This window comes from Phalangium opilio, unplaced genomic scaffold, assembly GCF_054372755.1.
Source record: "Phalangium opilio isolate 3A_F unplaced genomic scaffold, DU_Popi_V2 ptg000056l_1, whole genome shotgun sequence".
In the NCBI taxonomy this organism is placed as follows: Eukaryota; Metazoa; Arthropoda; class Arachnida; order Opiliones; family Phalangiidae; genus Phalangium; species Phalangium opilio.
Genome location: NW_028324175.1, coordinates 7,051,807 through 7,066,859, shown reverse-complemented (window position 1 = coordinate 7,066,859; position 15,053 = coordinate 7,051,807). Strand labels below are relative to the sequence as shown.

The 15,053-nt window shown below is 39.7% G+C and overlaps 1 long non-coding RNA gene across 1 annotated transcript; it reads left to right on the top strand.

The window, feature by feature from the left end:
• The first annotated feature begins 434 nt into the window (after positions 1-434).
• On the top strand, positions 435-1,099 carry LOC149668334 (uncharacterized). The gene is made up of 2 exons (XR_016368073.1): positions 435-839; positions 913-1,099. It is a non-coding gene; the product is annotated as an uncharacterized LOC149668334 (long non-coding RNA).
• The last annotated feature ends 13,954 nt before the right edge of the window (positions 1,100-15,053 follow it).

Here is a 15,053-nt window from a genome sequence, read left to right as displayed (position 1 = left end):
CGAGGAATATTCAAAATTATAAACAAGCTGAGGAGGCTAGAAGAAGGGGGCTTGAACGCATGGGCGAGAACGTACGCTCTCTTGCCGTGAGGGGGTAGTGGTAATCATGGTAACTGGGGAACGCCACAGTGTAATTTTATGAACTGCGGATCACGTGCATTTTGTCTGACTCTGAACCTCCTCTCTTATAAATCCTCCTTGCTACCTACCGTATAGACCATTTCGGAAATTAAATACGGTACCATTGCGGTATCCTCCTTGGCGCCAAGAAACCCCGCTAGATTCAGTGCGAGTTGGCTAGCCTCCCGCGAGCAGTGAACTCGGGCTCATTCTGGCGTCTCTTCTTGGCGCGAGAAAGAATACCCCAATGGCCGCCTCTCCCTTGTGGGTTGGTTACTCAGTATTTATATTCCGAAATTTTCTATATTTTGTAGGTAAAGGGGGTCTGTAAACCAGAAATGTAGTTTTATTTTTGTTTGGGTTCTAAGAATTCCCTCCAGATCCATGAATGTATACCATTTCTCAGTCTTGGCGGATGGTGTTAATTTCCGGAGGGTAATTGAGGTTTTCCTACCCTTTTCTTAGTATCAACTCTGCTTTAAAGTGAAATTCCGGGTGGCTAGTGCTTCCCAAACACACCCATAATATCGGCCGGTTCTGACATTTCTACCTTGAATTCGTTCATTATTTTAAAAGGAGATAAAAGAAATGTTTAGGTGCATTGGAATGTGGTCACCGAAGAAATGGAGATAGAATTCAGTCTCGTCGAGGGGCTACTCACTGTTATGGTTACTGCAGTGATTATAACATTATTTAATCGCCGCCTTTCATAATAAAGTGTACCCAGAACAACTCGCCAATTACACATGGCAAAGGTAATTGTAAAGCGATTAACGAGTCATTTGATTTCAGAAAGAAGTATGTTCGAAACACTTCGCAAATATCACACGATATAAGGAATTAGATCGGGATAACCAAATCATTTCACGTCAGGTGTTCACAGGATATAAAGAAGGATCACGTCCCTTTCGTTTGAAGAACGTTCAAACCAATGTACTTTTTCAGTTTTTCCAAGAAATAAATAAAAATGCTCATTATATACTCTTGTTCAACCTCACTTGACGGTATTGTAAAAGTTGAGGAGCATTAGCCAATATATAATGGCAAGTACGGTTTCTCAAGTGCGGATAAACAGGAGTATAGATATTTGTCTCCATAGTTTCATTTTAAGTTAAAAATATCGAATGGAAAAAAATAGTGAATCTTTATAAAAGACCTTTCTATTCAAAGCTACTAGCCTTTAGCACATAGAGAGTGAGAAAATGGATTGAAAGGCGTGTGTATGGCATTGGGAAAAGGGAATAAAGGAATCAACTATAGGTGATTGGTTGTCAAACTATTCAGGTGGTCGAAGCTACCCTGCCCTTATTTGAAAAAAAGGGGGGGGAGGTACCTCCTTCTTACAGAGAAAAAACTTAATAGTATTGCAATGTTAGGGGGTTTCAGTTTAAACCTTTGCCCTCTTAAAACTCCGAACCCCTTCTTGGTACCGCAGTCCCCAGGATAATCATGGCAGTAAGACTATAGAGTAATGGCACCTCCCTGCCTTTGGCTACGTTACGCTCTATGAGAAATTAACATGGAGTGCCACTACTCTATATAGGGGCAAAAAGAAAACCCAGTCTGGCGTTTTTCGTCCCCCCGTTTAACATTCTTAAGCTACCCTTACCATCAACGGTCACATGGCGCGGGCATCATCCATGGGGAGGGGGGTTTGGCGAACCTAAAGGAAGCGTGGCTTCGTCGTTGGTGCGGTAACGGATGGGGGAAAGGGGGGAGTAGAAAATTCGTTAGAAATAAACTGAGTTGCAAGCTTTTTCGCCTAGGCGGCAGCACATTTTCTCGGCGTTTGGAGCTACACAGGGAAGTTTCACTAAAGGGGCGCCAACCGAGCAGAGTTCCCCTTTAATCGTTTTGAAACTTTTGATTCGAATATTCGTCTGGTTAAACCGAGTAATCGTTTTGATTCGAATATTCGTCTGGTTAAACCGAGTAATCGTTTTGATTCGAATATTCGTCTGGTTAAACCGAGTAATCGTTTTGATTCGAATATTCGTCTGGTTAAACCGAGTAATCGTTTTGATTCGAATATTCGTCTGGTTAAACCGAGTAATCGTTTTGATTCGAATATTCGTCTGGTTAAACCGAGTAATCGTTTTGATTCGAATATTCGTCTGGTTAAACCGAGTAATCGTTTTGATTCGAATATTCGTCTGGTTAAACCGAGTAATCGTTTTGATTCGAATATTCGTCTGGTTAAACCGAGTAATCGTTTTGATTCGAATATTCGTCTGGTTAAACCGAGTAATCGATTTGTCGAGTACTCGTTTTGAAAAAAAAAACGAGTACTCGAACTAGATTTTTTGAGGAATAAGTAATATTCGTTTGAACGAGTACTCGATTCGGATTTCGAATAGGAGATTTACTATTCGATTCGTATTCGATTCGGTTTGAAAAACCACTATTCGCACACCCCTATTGCAATCAAATCTTCGATAGTGTCAATTTTTTTGGACTTGCCAGTCATTAGTGTGCCAGTTAAATTTCCCGATCACGCATACGCCAGCACCAAAGTTCCGAAACGCGCAACCATTTCTTCACTCCACGTTCCTCCAATGATGCTACAGCTAAAAGCATTAAATATACATCATTATATGGTTTCTGAAAAACAAATTACTGATATTTCAAACGAAAATTCTTGACACGCAATTGTGTAGCTACACATTTTGTAACTTCGTCCCTCCAATTATTTCCTAAATGTAATTTTAGCAACATCAAGAATTCCTAAGTTTCAATTATTTTTTTCTTTAGTTAAATCAAGAAGTGATATCTAGTTTATTAGGGAGAAGGTGTAAATTCGCCGCATTTCCAGCTTTATCTCCAGTCCAAACGTAGGTCCGGAGTTGATCCCCGCCTCTAAATTACAACCAGCATCTCATTGGTTCTTGAAAACTCACATCAGCGCGACGCGAATGACGAAAATTACGTATTCTCCCACTGAGGAGAGTCGAAATAGTTCGGCCTCCTTTTACGTCCCCCCTTGTATTTTAAAAGGGGACTGGGACTATGGCGCGCGAATACTTAGGCATCTTATACCCTCTCCCTAATAAACTAGATATCGCGTCTTGGTTAAACCAAGAAGTGATTTATATAAGAAGGCATAAAAAAGCGTCCGGTGCTCGCGTGATAGTCGACAATTCCCCTTCATCATTTGTAAACGGAGGTGGGGCTTAATATTTTATCTTACTTTATGTTTTTCACCATCTATCTCTTTTACCTTTGCGTTAAGCCTTGGTTTGGTTTTTGGAACTCACGAAATCCTTAGTACACTTGATTGGATTTAGAAATAATTGTAGAACGATTTTCACGTAGAGTTACATATTTAACTCCTTCAAGTTTGTTTCAAATCTTTAACTAACTTGTTAATGGCAATTGAAAACAACTGTCGTACCTCTTCAGCACCGCGGGCAGCCAAAATTTCTGTTTAATTTGCTCTAGTTTTGTTTTTTCTAGTCGGAATACGGCATTCCGGAGTGGGGTGGCGTAGCGGTTAGCGCTTTCGCCTCGCAGCAAGAGGATACCGGGTTCGATCCCGGACTGTGGCACCGGGTGAAAATCCGGGAACAAATCCTTATGCGTAGAGTTTGCAAGTTCTCTCCCCGCTTGTTAAAAGAAGTTTTCCTCCGCGGTCTAACCCGGTTTCTCCTTTCCATCAAAACTTGCAGAGGTTAACGGTAATAGTCAGTATAGGGCGCTGTCGGTTAGCTGTGGGGGCATAGGGGCTAGCCCCCTGCACCCCTCTATGCATTGTAAAGGGACCCACCTGTAAACAAGCTACAGGCTTAGTGTGGAAATCCCTTCATAGACTGAGCTAGATTATTATTATTATATTATTATTCGCGTCTGTATGACCTATCCCCACGGGATCCAATAGGAAAACGCAGAGCAATGACGCACATGAAATGGGTGGGGCTTACTTGTCAACTGATATCGGCGCAAAATCTAGCGAATTATTCTTATTGTATATTGCTTCTTGCTATGGTTTAACTATTTAATTAAATCGGTCTAATTCACTTACGATTTTGCAATAAATCAGCAAAGTATATCCAGATGCACTTTGAAAAAGTCCAGCAATTTTTTTTCCATAATTTCATTTGTTTACAGGTAGCTAGAAGTGTCACTAGCGACACTAATATCAGGAACAAAGCGTTCAATGTCCAAACTGTGTCATCGTGTCCTTTGATGGTGAGATTCTTTTGTGAACGCTCATTCTTAATGGGCATGCTTGAAAATATGGAGAATGAATCGAAGTAACTAATTGGAGATACATGATGTAACATCGTGTCCATTTCACCCGCGTAATATTGCAGTACAACCGTGTCTAGAATCTTTAAAAATATATTTATTGTGAACTAAAATTTAGGAAGCCTAAATATGAAATTTTGGATTTAAGGTTTGCACTATTGTTTTGTTGAATGCATCAGCTTCTAAGATTATATATATATTGTACAAAAACAAGTATGATAAAAAATTGCATTTATACACAATCCTTGGCGAAACAAGGACGCTTTTTCAAACCCACAAAAGGCCAGAAATTTCAAGTTAATATATGTATTGCAATTTGAAATTAAAATTAAATTTGGATTTTACACAAAACGGGTATGAATGCTGCTTTTCGAAAAAAGGGGAGCTCAAATGTTCATGTATGAAATTAAACTTCTGGTGGTACTCTGTTAGCAGAAACTTGCTATTTCAGGGTCCTTAAGCCTGGTTTTCACTGGCCCAAAACGCAGAGATAACTTAATTGCCGCGTTTTCTGGGTGGCAAGCACGGAATTGGTTTTCTATTTTCCCGCAAATTTTTATGGAAAGGAAAGTGGTAGCCAATAGGAAACGACGAATGCGTGACGTCATAGGCATGGTTTTGGTCAGTTCGCGAGGTTTTTTTTTCGACGCCATTTTTTGCTATTTTTTGGAAGGCGTTTGTGTAGTCGACTTAAATTTCTAAAAACGTATAGATAACGAATTGTTAAAGAAGTTTGGCTTAATCGTTATTTATACAAAAAATTGACATTTTTACAAAGACAATAATGTCTAAGAAAATCGATAGGTTGCTATGGTAAGCCTTGGTCTCCGCGAGCTGGCTCTCTTTCATATTACAACTTTACAAGTTTCAGTGACTTTGCCTCCGTTTTTATGAGGAATTATCCGCAAAATTATGCGGAATTTTAACGATTCCGTGTAATTTTTCCAGTGAAAACCAGGCTTTAGTGTAACACTGTTGAAAAAAACGGTTTTTCTTAAAACCCTTTCGAGGCACTTCGAAATTTCCACGTTTAAAAACCCCGCTAAAGACTACGACTTCTTATTCAAACCCCGAGAGTTCGTATTCAGATTCCGCTAGTCATTATTTAGTCCCTACAGATTCTTATGTAGATTAGAAACCATAACAAGTTGGGAGACCAAAAAAATACCTCTCCGAGTCGAGAGGAGGACTACCTACAAACTTGTTTACGTAAATATGCAATTATGGCTTTTGATTGACAAGCAACTGCTGAAGTCTAAATTAATGAATTATTATTTACAAATAGGTTGCGTGTAAACACTACAATCTCATTATATTTCAAAGAAATTCTTACCTCCACTATCCTTGGTTTAATCAAGAAGGGATATCCAGTTTACTAGGGAGAACTTATAAGATGTCTAAGTATTCGCGCACCATAGTCCCTCTCAATATACAATGGGGGGGGGGACGTAAAAGGAAGCCGGGCTATTTCGCCTCTCCTCAGTCAGAAAATACGTAATTTTCGTCATTCGCGTCGCGCTGACGTGAGTTTTCAAGAACCAATGAGATGCTGGTTGTAATTTAGAGGCGGGGATGAACTCCGGACCTACGTTTGGACTGGAGATAAAGCTAGAAATGTGGCTAATTTATACCTTCTCCCTAGTAAACTAGATATCGCTTCTTGATTTAATAGTAGTGATGAACCGGTACCGATACCATGTCGGTATCGGTTCATCACTAAATCAGAATGTGCTCAAAAAGATGGAAACTTCGACGCTGAAAACGATTACTATCAGACCTTCACATTGTATAATTTAAATCAACCTAAATATATTTATTTTAATGTGTATTTAAAAACTTAGGCTCACTTTGAACCGTTAAATTCGCTCCAAAATGTACACGTAAAACAAGACAAATTTTCTAATCAAATAAAAAATTCCAGTTGCACGCTGTACATCTCACGCGCGCAAATTTAATTCAAATCTCGCGATAAATATTGGCATGGAGCGTGCCACGAGAATTTTGTTGACAATCAGGCAGGGCGTTACGCGATTGGTCAGAAGTCCTTATTTCAAATTATCCTTAAAATCCGAACCTAATTAGAATTTTAAAATCCTTCGAAGACTATTTCCTGAATGTTTCACTATGCAGACTGGTCTTATAATTAGTGGAAGAATCGATAAAAAATCACTTGATCCCTTTAATGGGATTCTACTTAAGGGTACAACTCCTTTAAGACTAGCTATGTCTCTAAAATTCGTAATCTAATAGTCTAGATTTCGAAAAATGATCAGAATCTTCATTAACATTTCGAAAAAAAGAAAGGTTAATTTCCTGTTAATATGTTAGCTGTGCATTATGGTAATGAGAGAATATCGATCGAGGGGTCGGACGTTTTGTAAAAAGTGTACGGGATTTCGAAATCCAATTTGATTTCTTCGGATTTTTCTCGTGATTTCGACGAATTTTGCGAGGGTTCAGTTAATTTCGTTGGATTTTGAGGTATTTCCCGTGATTTCCTAGGATTTTGAGATTTTTCCCGTGATTTCCTAGGATTTTGAGATTTTTCCCGTGATTTCATCTGATTTGTAATTTTCTTTTTTCATTTTGTATTTCGTAAATTTTGTAATGGGTACAGTCTAAACATGGATTTGGGCGCCCCCTCCCCAAAGACAAGAAAAATGCTGAAAAATACATTGAACACGGTTGAAACATTGTAATTTAATCACAGTGAAATTGAGAATTATTATGATTTTCCAAAAATCGGTGTCCGATAGGTGTTGGTTGTGGAAACATTTCTGCACATGAAATTTTATTCAATCTTATCAATCCTTTCTGGATATGTTTAGATAATTCTAGAGGGCCGGTAGGCCCTTCTAGATAAGATCCCACACCCTCCCGTAATGTTAAATGAAAATTCACAGATTTTCGCCGATTTTCCCATAGGAATAACATGGTTTTTTTGGTGCTCCTGCACATTGAATCATTTAAAAACTAAAGCGAAGTTAAGTTTCGGAATACTTTCAAATTAACAAGTAACTATTCAAGGTGTGCCTTTTTCAAGTTTCATCAAAATTAATTAAGTCTAAGTATGTTAATTTAATTAAAAATGTAAGTACCTCAAAAGATTATTCTACAGCAGACGACGCTAGTTGTTCATTACTCTACAGTAGACGACGCTAATTTGCCATTTCACCGCCTTGAAACTTTAACTTGATATTTTTCAATAAATATAACACTATATTTATTAAAAATTTCTCTGGCGGGTCTAATTTTCGTTTAATTATGTGTCTCTGTTGAAATTCTATACTTAAGATACCTTTTTAATTTATATTTTAGATGTTAGTTTCGACCAAGGCTTAAGTTGCCTTACTTAGGTCATGGATTTATAATAGAAGCTTACGCTTCATGGATATTTCACTGTAGCCTTCAGAAGGGCATTTTGATTTTAAGCACATTTATGTCATAAAAATTCGCGCGGGTGGGGGCTGGGGGGCCTGATGACGTAGAAATTGAGGCAAACGTTTTCTTTCGGCGCGCGTGCGCGCGCGCTTTTCTAAAAATAATTTCGCGCGCGCTATTAAAAATTACTACTTGATCACGTGAAAAACTTCAACCCCCCTCTGAATTTGCCTCAAATTCTACGTCACAAACGCGCTTGCCAGGCTGGTACTATTTCAGACGAGGAATAAATATTGTGCGCGTTTTTAAGGTGAGTGAAATATCAAGGAAGCGTAAGCTTCTATTATAAATCCATGCTTAGGCAGACTATTGAGTGAGTCTATGCAATGGGTTATTGTAAAAGCTTGAAGGATAGATGGATCAGTGTTGGAAATAAGGATTTTTTTAAAACTGGACCTGTGGCCTAGGTATTTTAATTAAAATAACTGGCCACGGTGCCACTCACTGTAAACGTACAAGGGCAGTGAACGCAATGTCATGGATAATTGCAATCGTAAAGTGGACTGTAAAAGATACGGCTTTGATAGTTTAAAAATCGTGGCAGGATGTTGGTTTTGAAGTTGACCATAAAGCTCGGGTTCTAAAACGAATAGTGAGCCGTATCTTATAAGAATTAGTAGAAGTGTAGAGCCATTTTAACCTCGTCCTAGAAGTGAAAAATTTTGCATTTCAGGCAAAAAATTGTTTTATAATAGATTAATACAAATGCAGACTGAAGGAACAGATATTATATAAAAAGGGCTTGGTTTGCCCAAGCCTAAAAAACAAAACGATAAGAGTTTTTTCCAGTTGACTGAAGCTCGGATATTTTATTATTCTATATAATTTTAAAGACAATCCGTATTTTACTACTCTTTAGAATTTAATTCAATCTCCTGATTTTACTGGTAATGGATTTATTTTCTATAAATTAATTGAAATAAAAAATGACTTATCTCAGATTTTTCAACAACAATTCCATTTTCGTAAAATTTTATCATGAAAAATCTGAGATAAGTAATTTTTTATTTCAATTAATTTATAGGAAATAAATCCATTACCAGTAAAATTCTAAAGAGTAGTAAAATACGGATTGTCTTTAAAATTATATAGAAAAATAAAATATCCGAGCTTCAGTCAACTGGAAAAAACTCTTATCGTTTTGTTTTTTAGGCTTGGGCAAACCAAGCCCTTTTTATATTAATCAAAAATGTCTTGATTAGAATCAAGACCTAAAAAGTATCGATAAGACTGAGGTTATCACTTGTCTGAAGGATCAGATATTAATTTTTCTTTTTAATTGAAACTTAAATGCATGCTTAAGAAAAAACAACGTTCCATTACCGTTTTCCGTTGAAATAAATTATTTTACTGGTAATCAATTTCAAAAATTTACTTATCTCGGCTTTTCGACCACAATTCCATTCCCCGAAAACATTTTATCATTACATTAATTACTTTTGGGAGAGTACGTGTATGGTTTTTGCGTTTTAAAAGGTTCCTAAAGACGTTACATCTCCATTCGTGACCAGCACGCTTGGCAGTGGAACATTTTAATTATTCTAAAACCAATGGCGCCAAATTCAATAGGGACAGTAACATTTTTACTCGCGGTTTTGCAAAATGATGTAATATCAAGTGTACTTTAGTGAACCGTCGTATTGTTCTTTCTCATAGTTCAGGGCATGATCAGTGTTACTGCCCAATTTCTCTCTCTAGTTTCTAACAATGGTTAGAGACTATTTGATAAGGCGCGGCACAACGTTATATTCTAAGTAGCACAAAAGGAAAATGAATCCATTTTTTTATATTTTGGTTTGAAATTAATAAACTCATGATAGTAGTTATAACGAACAGAAAGTCAAGGGAATGGCACCGGTAATGAGCAGCAAAAAGAGAGGAAATTTTGCTTCAAGGTAGCAGAGGGACATGGTAGTGAAAATAGTAATCTAGAATTTTGTTCGTTCAAACCTTAATATATCATGAAATATTCAAGTGAGGAGGCGGCACTACCTAGAAAGATTGATTTTGGCAGATAACAGCGAAAAAAATTATGTTCTACACACACTGGGACTATGGGAGAGTTTCTGGGCCACAGGTCGCACATGATGAAATTTCAACTCCAGTTTACATCTGTTCGTACTAGTAGCAGGTTAAGCTATTGTTTGCTCAGGTCCTGTTAGTCTCGAAAGGGTTATATAGTCCTCGTAACCAGTGGCGTCGCTAGGCCTTTTTTGGGGGGGGGGCTATAGCCCCCCAAATTCCAAACTTAGCCCCCCCAAAAATAATCAGTAAACCCTACCAAAAAATTGCTGTTAGCAACCTAAAATTCTGTAGCAATATATAAAAAAATTTCAATATCAAACAGTAAAATTTTGAAGAAAAAAACAGATGGAAACAAGTAAAATGTTTCATGTTCTTTCGAAGGGAGTCCCAATAGTATGGACTAAAAGCTAACCAAAACTAAAAATAAACCTAAGACGAGTGAAAATCCTGGCGCAGCAGTAAGACACGCTACCACTGTGGGGTCGGACATTTCTGATTTTTTGTTTAGGGTCTTTGAATTTTTTTCTTTTTATTCATGTGCTAATTAAATAGATAACGATGTGGCTACTATTAAGTCCCAGCCCTTGGGCCATCTTGTTTATATTAAGTTCTTATAATAACTTTAAAATAGTTTGCCCAGATTTAGCCCCCCCAAATTTCAAACCCTAGCGACGCTACTGCTTGTAACTTTTAAAAGGTTGTTATCATGGCTTAACAGACCGCTATTACAGTTTTTTATTGTTTTATAGTTTATTTTGACACGTTATCTCCCAAATGTAATTAATGTAATGATAAAATGTTTTCGGGGAATGGAATTGTGGTCGAAAAGCCGAGATAAGTAAATTTTTGAAATTGATTACCAGTAAAATAATTTATTTCAACGGAAAACGGTAATGGAACGTTGTTTTTTCTTAAGCATGCATTTAAGTTTCAATTAAAAAGAAAAATTAATATCTGATCCTTCAGACAAGTGATAACCTCAGTCTTATCGATACTTTTTAGGTCTTGATTCTAATCAAGACATTTTTGATTAATATCTGTTCCTTCAGTCTTCATTTTAATTAAGAATGTTAAGAAACTGTTTAACATTTTCAAAATCTGCACTAAGCTGAAACAAATATATATAGGGGACCATAACTTTCGCTCAATCAGACATTTATTTATTATGATACTTCAAAAAAACGTAAATCAATAAAAGTTTGTATTCTTATTGTAATTAACATCATACAATTTTTTACAATCATTCATTGAAACGCGAGGCGCCCCCTAAAAATTCAAGAAATAGGACCAAATTGACAATTTTACAAAATTTTTAAAAATGCTGATTATGTCCGTTTATCATTTAGCTCAAAATTGTCATAAGCCCAATATGAAATTCGGATATCCTTAAAACTTCATAAAGACGATCCGAGATTTTCAATTTCACACTTTTTTTGTAGCATAAACTAACGTCTGTTTGATATGAAGCTTAAAACCTTAAACAAAATATAGTCAGGGCTACCCTAAAAGTTCACCAAGATGATCCAAGATTGTTAATACGCCTAAAAAGTGTCATCTTCAAAATATGTAGCCGGGGAAAAGAGAGCGTGATCGAGTGGGCTATGCTAGTGGTTGGAAGTCGCGGGGGTTGGGACAGTGATAACGAAGTTGAGATGGATTGGAAATAATGATGGGCGACCTGCGGCACCGTATCTCTCCCTATGTACCTCGCGCACGCCCCTACCCTTCGGTAGGCGATTGCTAAGTGCTGCCGCGGAGCGCCATTTTATTTGTATGAGAACTAGCTTCTATTTTGAAGATAGAGGGAGCGCCTTTTACAATTTAGTCCAGTACGACCCTACCTAACCGCTGAGGATGCTGAGAGGACTATGTTGCCGTAGGTGGGGGTACACAGGCAACGCTATAGGTGTGGGGGTTTCTACTCCATTCCTCTCTCCTTCAAGGTTGGGACTCCAGGCATAGCCAACTCCATCACGCACTCGACAACGCAAAACAACTCGCGCCAGCGTGGGAAATAAGGCGGTGACACAGGGCAAATGACCAGTTTAAAAATTCCCTGGTCCAGTTCAAAAATTAAATCGGAGGGGGGTCAGTGGTCCACGAGACTACTAAGAAAGTTCAAGGGTAATCAGACTCCACACATTAAAATTCTCATATTTTAATTATCCAATTCTTTAGTTTAGCAGACGACGTGCTCTGGTCAATGGTAACGGACCAGTTTATTTTTTCCAAGTCAGGAAAGTCACTGGCCTAATGTCCAGTTTAAAAAATGCTTATTTGGTCACGGACCAGAAAACTCACGTAAACGCGACGCGAATGACGAAAACTACGTATTTTCCGACTGCCGAGAGGCGAAATAGCCCGGCCTCCTTTTACGTCCCCCCTTGTATTTTGAAAGTGGGACTGGGACTATGGGGCGCGAATACTTATTCATCTAATACCTTCTCTCTAGTAAACTAGATATCGCTTCTTGGTAAAACTTTATATAACTAAAACCATGAGTTTATAACATATGTTCCAAAACAAGCTTCATACAACTTTTCGAAAACAAATTTCCCTGAGATTTCCAGGCTTTTCCCCATATACTTCCCTGAGTTTTCCATGTTTTTCCCGTATATGGAGTATCCCATGGCGCAAATGTTAACAAAGGAGGGAAGGGGAAAATAGGACTATTACATAATCAAAGGATATCCCTGTATCTCTAATAAAACCAGAGTTACGAGCTTCCAAAATTTAGTGTAATGTTAATCCTATGGAGGAGGCAAAGTACCTACAAGTACCCGGGGCAAGTACCTACAAGCACCCGGGGCAAGTACCAACAAGCACCCGAGTCAAGTACCTACAAGCACCCGAGTCAAGTACCTACAAGCACCCGGGTCAAGTACCTACAAGCACGCGGATCAAGTACCTACAATCACCCGGAGCAAGTAGCTACAATCACCCGGAGCAAGTACCTACAAGCACCTGGGGCAAGTACCTACAAGCACCCGGGGTAAGTACCTACAAGCACCCGGGGTAAGCACCCAGGAGCACCCGGGGCAAGTACCTGCAAGCACCCGGGGCAAGTACCTGCAAGCACCCGGGGCAAGTACCTGCAAGCACCCGGGGCTAGTACCTGCAAGCACCCGGGGTAAGTACCTGCAAGCACCCAGAGGCACCCGTGGAAAGTAGCCACAAGTGACCACAAGCACCCACAAGTACCTAAAAGTACCTTCAAGCACCCACAAGTAACCACAAGCACCCACAAGTACCTAAAAGTACCTTCAAGCACCCACAAGTAACCACAAGCACCCAGAAGTACCTACAAGTACCTACAAGCACCCACAAGTACCTACAAGTACCTTCAATCACCCACAAGTAACCACAAGCACCCACAAGTACCTACAAGTACCTACAAGTACCCAGAAGCACCTACAAGTATCCGCAAGCACCTACAAGCACCCACAAGTACCTACAAACACCCACAAGTACCTACAAACACCCACAAGTACCCGGGGCAAGTACCCACAAGTACCTTCAAGCACCCACTAGAACCCACAAGTACCCACAAGAACCCACAAGCACCCACAAGAACTCACAAGTACCTTCAAGCACCCACAAGTACCCACAAGTACCTACAAGCACCCATAAGCACCCACAAATACCTACAAGTACCTACAAGCACCCACAAGTACCTACAAGTACCTACAAGCACCCACAAGTACCTACAAGTACCCACAAGCACGCACAAGTACCCACAAGCACGCACAAGTACCCACAAGAACCCAAAAGTACCTACAAGTACCCACAAGTACCTACAAGTACCCAAAAGTACCTACAAGTACCCAAAAGTACCTACAAGTACCCACAAGTACCCACAAGTGCCTACAAGTACCCACAAGTGCCTACAAGTACCCACAAGTACGCACAAGTACCCCCAAGTACCTACAAGTACCCACAAGTACCTACAAGTACCCACAAGTACCTACAAGTACCCACAAGTACCTACTAGTACCCACAAGTACCCACAAGTACCAACAAGTACCCACAAGTACCCGCAAGTACCCACAAGTACCCGCAAATAGCCACAAGTACCCATAAGTTCCTACAAGCACCCACAAGTACCTACAAGCACCCACAAGTACCTACAAGCACCCACAAGTACCTACAAGCACCCACAAGTACCTACAAGCACCCACAAGTACCTACAAGCACCCACAAGTACCTACAAGCACCCACAAGTACCTACAAGCACCCACAAGTACCCACAAGCGCCTACAAGTACCCACAAGCACCTACAAGTACTCACAAGTACCTACAAGTACCTACAAGTACCCACAAGTACCTACAAGTACCCACAAGTACCTACAAGCACCCATAAGTACCTACAAGCACCCATAAGTACCTACAAGTACCTACAAGTACCCACAAGTACCTACAAGTACCCACAAGTACCTACAAGTACCCACAAGTACCTACAAGTACCCACAAGTACCTACAAGTACCCACAAGTACCTACAAGCACCCATAAGTACCTACAAGCACCCATAAGTACCTACAAGCACCCACAAGTACCCACAAGAACCCACAAGTACCTACAAGTACCTACAAGCACCCACAAGAACCCACAAGTACCTACAAGTACCCACAAGAACCCACAAGTACCCACAAGTACCCACAACAACCCACAAGTACCCACAACAACCCACAAGTACCTACAAGCACCCACAAGTACCTACAAGCACCCACAAGTACCTACAAGCACCCACAAGTACCTACAAGCACCCACAAGTACCTACAAGCACCCACAAGTACCCACAAGCACCCACAAGTACCCACAAGAACCCACAAGTACACAAAGAACCCACAAGTACACACAAGAACCCACAAGTACCCACAAGAACCCACAAGTACCTACAAGTACCTACAAGCACCCACAAGAACCCACAAGTACCAACAAGTACCCACAAGAACCCACAGGTACCCACAAGAACCCACAAGTACCCACAAGTACCCACAACAACCCACAAGTACCCACAAGAATCCACAAGTACCTACAAGCACCCACAAGTACCTACAAGCACCCACAAGTACCTACAAGCACCCACAAGCACCCACAAGTACCCACAAGTACCTACAAGCACCCACAAGTACCCACAAGCACCCACAAGCACCCACAAGCACCCACAAGTACCCACAAGTACCTACAAGCACCCACAAGCACCCACAAGCACCCACAAGTA